This window comes from Panthera leo, chromosome A1, assembly GCF_018350215.1.
Source record: "Panthera leo isolate Ple1 chromosome A1, P.leo_Ple1_pat1.1, whole genome shotgun sequence".
Taxonomy (NCBI): Eukaryota; Metazoa; Chordata; class Mammalia; order Carnivora; family Felidae; genus Panthera; species Panthera leo.
This window is the reverse complement of record NC_056679.1, coordinates 109,016,558-109,025,217: the sequence shown is the minus strand read 5'-3', so window position 1 is coordinate 109,025,217 and position 8,660 is coordinate 109,016,558. Positions and strand designations below refer to the sequence as shown.

Below are 8,660 nucleotides of genomic sequence, written 5' to 3'. Positions count from 1 at the left end.
AGGATACAGGAGTGCTGATTCAAAGGGGACATGCACTCAGATGTCGATAGCAGATGTCAACAATAGCCAAAGTATGGAAAGAGCCCAAATGTCCATCAACTGATGAATGGATAAAGATGTGGTGTGTGTATATGTATGTATACACACACAATGGAATATTACTCAGCAATCAAAAAGAATGAAATTTTGCTTTTTGCAACAACATGGATGGAACTAGAGTGTATTATGCTAAGCAGAGTAAGTCAGAGAAAGACAAACATGATTTCACTCATATGTGGAAATTAAGAAACAAAATAGATGAACATAGGAGAAGGGAAGGAAAAATAAGATAAACACAGAGAGGGAGACAGCCCATAAGAGACTCTTAAATACAGAGAAAAAACTGAGGGTTGCTGGAGGAGTGTTGGGTGGGGGGATGGGCTAAATGGGTGATGGGCATTAAGGAGGGCGCTTGCAGGGATGAGCACTGGGTGTTATATGTAAGTGATGAATCACTAAATTCTGTTCCTGAAACCAATACTACAGTATATGTTAACTAACTTGGATTTAAATTTAAAAAAAAAGTTTGGGAGGTCTTATTAATTACCATCATAAAAGGTACAGGACTAAAAATTTGAAACCTTGAATTATAGTCCCAGCTTTGCCACTTACTGGCTTTATAAACTTGGGCAGTTTACTTTCACATTATCATCTCAGTATTGTCATCAGATGAGAGGTTGGAAAGGACCCTGTGAATGCTGACATTGTAAGGATTCTAAAGATTCTCATATGGCATTTCTCAGCCAAAAATGACAGTTGTGGCGTTTGCAGAAGGAATGACCTCTGAACCCCCATCTCTCCCCTCATTTTCTACCCCATCTGCTTCTTCTGACTCACATTGGTCCCCTTTTCTCTCTTCCTCAGGCCCTCCTCTTCTGCCCAATTTTCCCTGTTCAGTGTATTTCTGACAGAAGACAAAGGGCCTGTAATTGTCCAAGTAAATCAAAGGATTTAGCTGATCACTGGGTTGTTAGAAGAAACAGCAGAATTTCTCCAGGTATGACTTATCTGAGTCCTGAGTAGGTAATCTCTCTGCTAATCTCCTGTTCTTGCCATTTCCCATAAAATTATTTATTTATTTATTTATTTATTTATTTATTTATTTATTTATTTTGAGAGAGATGTGGGGAGTGGCAGAGATAAAAGGGAGAGAAAGAATCCCAAGAAGGTTTCATGTTCAGCACGTGGAGCCTGATGCTAGACTCAGTCTCACAACCATGAAATCATGAAGCCGAAATCAGGAGTCAGATACTCAACTGACTGAGCCACCCAGGCATCCCACCATTTTCCATCTTGCATTTGATTCATGGTTACCTCTAGTCTCTTACCATACTCAATTTTGGGGACACTGTCCTTGAAATGTCCTGAGCCCCACTTCTATGCGCCTTCCCACAGAAACTTACCCAGTCTGATTGTTGGTTGCCTCATCCTTTTTCCTCTGGGTCCACAAATGGCTGAGGGTTTAAGAGCATGAGCTAAGGAACCAGAAAGCCTGGGTGTGAATCACAGCTTTGCTACTTTCTAGCTTTCTGACCTTGAATAAGTTCCATATCCTCTTTGATCCTTAATTTCCTCATCTAGATGCAGGTGCCAGATAAACTGCTTATTGTATCTTCACTTAAGTGCAGGCTTGGGAATGCAGAGTTCCTAGACTGCCTTAAGGGTTGTCCACCTAGTTAACCCTGTTTGTTTTTTTACTGCCAGGTTGGTGATTATGGTATTGGAGGATTCTTTGAACCTCATTTGGATTATTTTTTGGTAAGGGCAAAATGTTACTCCTCTGAGCTGTGTTTCGAGTGGCAGGAGAAGGTCAGAGCTCATATGGAAGTTTTGTCTTCTTCTCATGGGGCCTCTAAATTATTAAAGATAAATCTTTAGGGACTGTTTTAAAATAACACCCCAGAAGAGAAAAAAGCCTTTACCCCCTTCTCCTAATGTGATGATGTCTCCTTCAGCACCTGGAATTGAGATGACTTCTTGGGATGGAAAGTGATAGAGAACTGCCCTTGGTTCCTGAGACAGGGGTTAGGGGTTGCATGTCATCTGGGGCAGGTTCCCCTCGGTGCGCCCCCATGGAGGAGGCCAGGTGCGCATGGCTGCAGCCCTAGATGCTCTCACCTCCTCCTGTATGGCAAGGAAGGCACTGGCTGTGGGAGCTCAAGAGGGGGCGGCCTGTGCAGCCTGTGTGGGCGTATGAGTGGAGGTGATCAGGGCCAGATAGTGGAGGGGAAGCCACATGGCCAGCCTCCAACTGGGGCTCGAGCTACTCTGCCTGGGTTTAAAACTTTAAATGAGAGTAGAGTATTATTTATAAGAAAATGGGAGTGAATAGTCATCTCTAAAACCTCTTTCAGCCTTTTTTCATAAGAGAGACCATATTAAACTTACATATTTGAAGACTGCATAATCCTGCCTCCAGCGCCAATCATTTCTCTGTTTTGTGATCATTGTGACTCATAAGAACTTTTTCAGTAATGAATGAAGTGATCCAGGGGCATGGAAAATACAACTTTTACACTGTTCTGGGATTGGCTATGAGCTCCAGCATTTTCATTGGCAAGAGTTTCATTTTGAAAAAACAAACAAAAAAAAACCCAACAACAACAAACAAAACAAAGTCTTCTGCAAGTTGCCAGGAAAGACTCCAAGAGAGCAGGTCAAGGTGGCCATGCATATCTTAAAGAATCATTGTGGTGGGCTGGATTGCTATCAATGGGAGCAGGTGAGGTGGCCAACTTTGCTGCATATGCCTTTGCACCAGCCACCCTTGTGACTTCATTAGGAGCTCTCAGCATCCCGGTAAGTGCATCCTTTCTTCATACACCCACTCTAAATGAAAGACATAATTTTCATGGGAAAATTGGTTGTTTGCTAAGTATTCTAGAATCTATAGTTATGGTCATTCATGCTCTAGAGAAGAGGAGATCAAGACTTCAAACGAAATGTCTCATAAGCTGGGAGATCCAGGTTTTGTAGTCTTTGCAACCCTTGTGGTCATTGTGTCATTGATATTAATCTTTGAGGTGGGACCTTGCCATGGACAGACAAACATTCTTGTGTACATAGAAATCTGCTCTGTAATCAGAGTGTTTTTGTTGTCCTGTGTTAAGGGCCTGAGCCTTGATATCAAAGAGATGTTTGCTGGAAAGCCTGTGTTGTGACATCTGGCCAGGATTCTGCTGCTGAGCCTTATAGTCTGTGAGAGCACACAGATTAATTACCTGGGCAGGGCCCTGGGTATATTCAATACTTTCATTCTCACTTCAGTGTATTACATATTTTTACAACCTCAGTTTGAACTGGTTCAGCTATTCTTTTTTTTTTTTTTTTTTTTTTTGAGAGAGAAAGAGAGAGAGAGTGCTCATGAGTGGGGGGGGGGGGGGGCGGGCGGCTGAGATAGAGAGAAACACAGAACCTGAAGCAGGCTCCAGGCTCTGAGCTGTCAGCACAGAACCTGACATGGGGCTCAAACCTACAAACCACAAAATCATGACCTGAGCCAAAGTCAGACGTTTAACCAACTGAGCCACCCCGGTGCCCCATGTTTAGCTGGTCTTTTTGAGAAGTGGCAAGATATGCCTATTGATGATGTTGATGGTACTTTGATGGTACTTTTACAATCATTGTGGGAATATTCTTGTTGCATGCCTCTAAAGATATCAGCTTTATTCTAGGTAGTCTCCCTTTGTCTTTTTGAAAGACAAAAAAGCAGTGAATGGCAATCTCTCTAACATGTATAAAGTTCTTAATAATAATGAAGGAAGCTTAACCTGTGGAATTGAAGAACACAGTGATGAAAATATCTCCTGAAGAAATGGAAATGTCACAGCTTTTTAAAAATTAATGCAATTAAAAGATGAATCTATAATTGGATTATAAAGTGAATTTGAGTATCAGAATGTGACTGAAAAAGCATTGTTCTCAACAAATGTTCTCTAGAGACAATCTTTTTAAAAGTTTCACTGAAATTGACCAAGAAATTATTTTTCTTATATTTACATGTTGGTAGTTCACTAAAATGACCTCATTACATGGCCAATTTCTATTGGCCTTGTATTAATATAGAGGTGTTTTAAATTTTCCTTTTGCCAAATCTAAGTGCATTGACAGTTTTAAGTCCATAAAAATGTTTTATTTTTTCATTGGTGATGACAATCTGAAATGTACATTTGTCATCACCACTCCATCAATCCCTGACCATTTGGAGGGTTTTTGATTTAAAAAAGAAGAAAATTTTCCTAATCATTATACTGTGATTTACTTTACCTATACAAATGATTTTAATTTTGAAATGTTAGCTTAAGAGAATCCTGTTATTAAATGAAGAAAAACTCATTTACAAAAGTAAAAAGGGTGGAGAGTTGCCCAGTGGAAATCTTTCTCATGCTATGACTTACCACCACACATTTGATGTTTTCCTATTCCTTGATGGCACCTTGCTAAACCAGTGCATCCTGCGTCTCTCAGGCAGTAGCCTGACTGATTTCATTCTTCACTTACTCTAATTCCTTGATACCTGGAACCTTGATTACCATTTTACATCAGCTCTTATACTTTTCAGTATATTTTCATGAGTTACATTGTCACTTGTATATTCTGACAACTCTGGGAAATAAAGTCGAAAGATTAGTTCCTTAAATTTAGCTCATGTTATAATAAAAAGAAAAATTGAAAACATTAAAAAAAAAAAGAAAGTAATAGAGAACCACACAGAATCCTTTGCTCCCACCTGTGGCCCCTCTTGTGCTAGGTTCCTCTGCCTCTCTGCAGGTGAGAGGCACTCACTTCTCTGTTGACATGAAGAGCACTCGAGTCTATTACTGTTAGCTCCAATACTTTAGCCCAGCGCAGTTCACTGGTGTGGCTGAGCCAAAAAGAAAGAAAAGATACACATTTTGTCCTTTGGGACAAAATTAGGAAACTAGACAACAAATGTTCTTTAGCACATTTCATGTGCTGGTTATTGTCCTGGGAATTAGGGCTAGGAAAGCAGAGAAGACAGTACCAGTTCTCATAGAGAGACCATAGTGGTTTTTTTTTTTTTTTTTTTTTTTTTGAGAGACATGCATATGAACAGCTACTTTCTAAATAATTAGAAAAGCATTAAAGGACATATGTGTGCAGTGGTCCTGAGTCCCAGTGAATAGGTATACAACCTGAACATTCAGAGAAGTCTTCCTGGAAGAGCTAGCTCTAAGCTAAGACTATTTCTTTAAACCTGTACCTTCATGAGATGATGTCCCTGTAATATAGTCTGAGGGCAATTCTCTCTGTAGTCAGAATGGACCCACTGGTTACGGGAATACGGGAAACCATGTTCTTGGTGCTGCCGGGAACAGCTTTCACAGAGGAAAACACATAGACGTTGAAAGCAAAAGCCAGCCTTGTCCTATGGATAAGCTCCCTTTGTGATTCTGATAGGGAATCTTAACATAATTATGTTGTAAGATGGCCGACAGGACTGAGAGGGTAATTCCAGTCCCCACCCCAAGACTCCCCTTCAAGGTTCTTCTTCCTATCCTGCTTGCCACGTGCACCAAATTACTACTAATGCGGAAGTAACTACTATAAATTGTCCCCCATGCTTGCGCTCAGAACTCAGACCTCTGGAAAGCCATCCCTCTGTGCCCACCGGGGTGAAATAAATCTCCTGCCTTCCAAGATATCCAAGTGCCTCTTGGTTCTTCCGCTGGGTGATCCAGACCAGGTTCCGTAACAATTCTAACTGAACTTTTCCTGACTTGACCAGCCCTAGGATAAAATGTTTTCTCAGGGTGGCATATACTCCTTTTAGTCATCTTTTTTGATCCATTTCCTGCTTTGAGTTTTCTGTCTCCATCATGGACAAATGTATGCATTGGTGGTTTGTTCTGTGAATGTAACACTTAGTTCCTCTATTGGCCCTTCTTGCCTAGGTTCTCTTCTCAACTGCCTCTCTGCTCATCTCCATCCTGAAGTGGTGAGGTGACCTCCATTTGGCTGTGATGAGCTTCTCTTTCTTACATCACATCCTTAACTATAATGGATGGGAAAGCAACTGTTTTTTGTGCTTCTTAACTAGTTAAGTCTAAGACCTGCATATTCACTTTGACATAAATTTCACAGGGATTTGACAATGAGCCTTTGGAGACTGATGAGACAGGGAATCAAGTGGCCACATTCATGAGTTATATAAGTATGATCAATACTGGATTGCCCTGTAGGCACACCAAGGAATTTATGTTTTTAAAAACACACTAGAAGATTCTAATGATTAACCTGGTATTGTTATGCCCAGAATTCATGATCCCCAAAGACCACCAGGGAGCCAAGTCCGATGCAAAAGCAAAGAGCCTTTATTTGAGCTAGCTCGAGCTCAATCCCTACCTGCACCAACGCAGCGGTGAGATACCGGAGAGAGAGAGCGAGTTTCAAAAGCACAAAGGTTTTATAGGGGTCTAGGGGCAGTTGGTGAGGTAATGGCTGTGGCCTCAGCCGATTGGCTGGGGAAGGGTCATGGCCTCGGCTGATTGGCTGGGGAAGGGTCAGAGTCCTGTTACGCAGGTTGCCGGGTATGTTTTTTTTTTTAATTTTTTAAAAAAAAATTTTTTAACGTTTATTTATTTTTGGGACAGAGAGAGACAGAGCATGAATGGGGGAGAGGCAGAGAGAGAAGAAGACACAGAATCAGAAGCAGGCTCCAGGCTCTGAGCCATCAGCCCAGAGCCTGACGCGGGGCTCAAACTCATGGACCATGAGATCGTGACCTAAGCTGAAGTCGACACTTAACCGACTGAGCCACCCAGGCGCCCCTCGCCAGGCGTGTTTTGATCGGGAAGTTTGAACTGGTGAGCGGGAGGTTACTCAAAGGGAGGAGGCGTGGTCTGAGGTTTCTGTGATTTTCCCGGAAAGGGGCCATGTCAGGGACATAGTCACTCAAGGTGGAGGACTCAGAACAAGATGGAGTCGGCTGGCGTAGGTCCGCTCTTTCAGTATAGGAGCTACTATCAATTATTAGAAGTAGAATGAGAAAGAGGGAAAGGGAAGAGTCACAGAATTATTTGGGGGACTTTTTATATTACACAGCACTTCTTTATTATGTTACTCCTTAGGTTGTCAGCCTCTTGAAGAGTAAAGATCTAGAACCATTTGTTTTGCCAATCAGGTATGATTTTCTCTCTGGACTAAGACTAATTTTTTAATTCTTTTTTTTTAATATGAAATTTATTGTCAAATTGGTTTCCATATAATACCCAGTGCTTATCCCAACAGTGCCCTCCTCAATGCCCATCACCCATTTCCCCCTCCCTCCCACCCCCCATCAACCCTCAGTTCTCAGTTTTTAAGAGTCTCTTATGTTTTGGCTCCCTCCCACTCTAACCCTTTTTCTTTTTCCTTCCCTGCCCCCATGGTCTTCTGTTAAGTTTCTCAGGATCCACGTAAGAGTGAAAACATATGGTATCTGGCCTTCTCTGTATGACTTATTTCACTCAGCATAACACTCTCCAGTTCCATCCACGTTGCTACAAAAGGCCATATTTCATTCTTTCTCATTGTCACATAGTATTCCATTGTGTATATAAACCACAATTTCTTTATCCATTCATCAGTTAATGGACATTTAGGCTCTTTCCATAATTTGACTATTGTTGAAAGTGCTGCTGTAAACATTGGGGTACAAGTGCCCCTAGTCATCAGCACTCCCGTATCCCTTGGGTAAATTCCTAGCAGTGCCATTGCTGGGTCATAGGGTAGATCTATTTTTAATTTTTTGAGGAATCTCCACACTGTTTTCCAGAGTGGCTGCACTAGTTTGCATTCCCACCAATAGTGCAAGAGGTTTCCCATTTCTCCACATCCTCGCCAGCATCTCTAGTCTAGTCTCCTGATTTGTTCATTTTAGCCACTCTGACTGGCAATAATGTGGTATCTCAGTGTGGTTTTGATTTGTATTTCCCTGATGAGGAGCGATGTTAAGCATCTTTTCATGTGTCTGTTAGCCATCTGGATGTCTTCTTTAGAGAAGTGTCTATTCATGTTTTCTTCCCATTTCTTCGCTGGATTATTTGTTTTTCGGGTGTGGAGTTTGGTGAGCTCTTAATAGATTTTGGATAGTAGCCATTTGTCTGATACGTCATTTGCAAATATCTTTTCCCATTCCGTTGGTTGTCTTTTAGTTTTGTTGATTGTTTCCTTTGCAGTGCAGAAGCTTTTTATCTTCGTGAGGTCCCAGTAGTTCTTTTTTGCTTTTAACTCCCTTGCCTTTGGGGATGTGTCAAGTAAGAAATTGCTGCGGCTGAGGTCAGAGAGGTTTTTTCCTGCTTTCTCCTCTAGGGTTTTGATGGTATCCTGTCTCACATTCAGGTCTTTTATCCATTTTGAGTTTTTGTGAGTGGTGTAAGAAAGTAGTCTAGTTTCATGCTTCTGCATTTTGCTGTCCAGTTCTCCCAGCACCATTTGTTATGTTATGTTTTGCCTCCCTCCTCCCTATGTCCAGTTCTCCCAGCACCAGCACTGTCTTTTGTCCATTGGATATTCTTTCCTGCTTTGTCAAAGATTAGTTGGCCATACTTTTGTAGGTCTAATTCTGGGGTTTCTATTCTATTCCATTGGTCTATGTGTCTGTTTTTGTGCCAATACCA

The 8,660-nt window shown here is 41.5% G+C and overlaps 1 pseudogene; it reads left to right on the top strand.

Annotated features, from left to right (window-relative positions):
- The first annotated feature begins 2,513 nt into the window (after positions 1 to 2,513).
- Positions 2,514 to 3,876, top strand: LOC122229961 (annotated as a pseudogene).
- Positions 3,877 to 8,660: the final 4,784 nt, after the last annotated feature.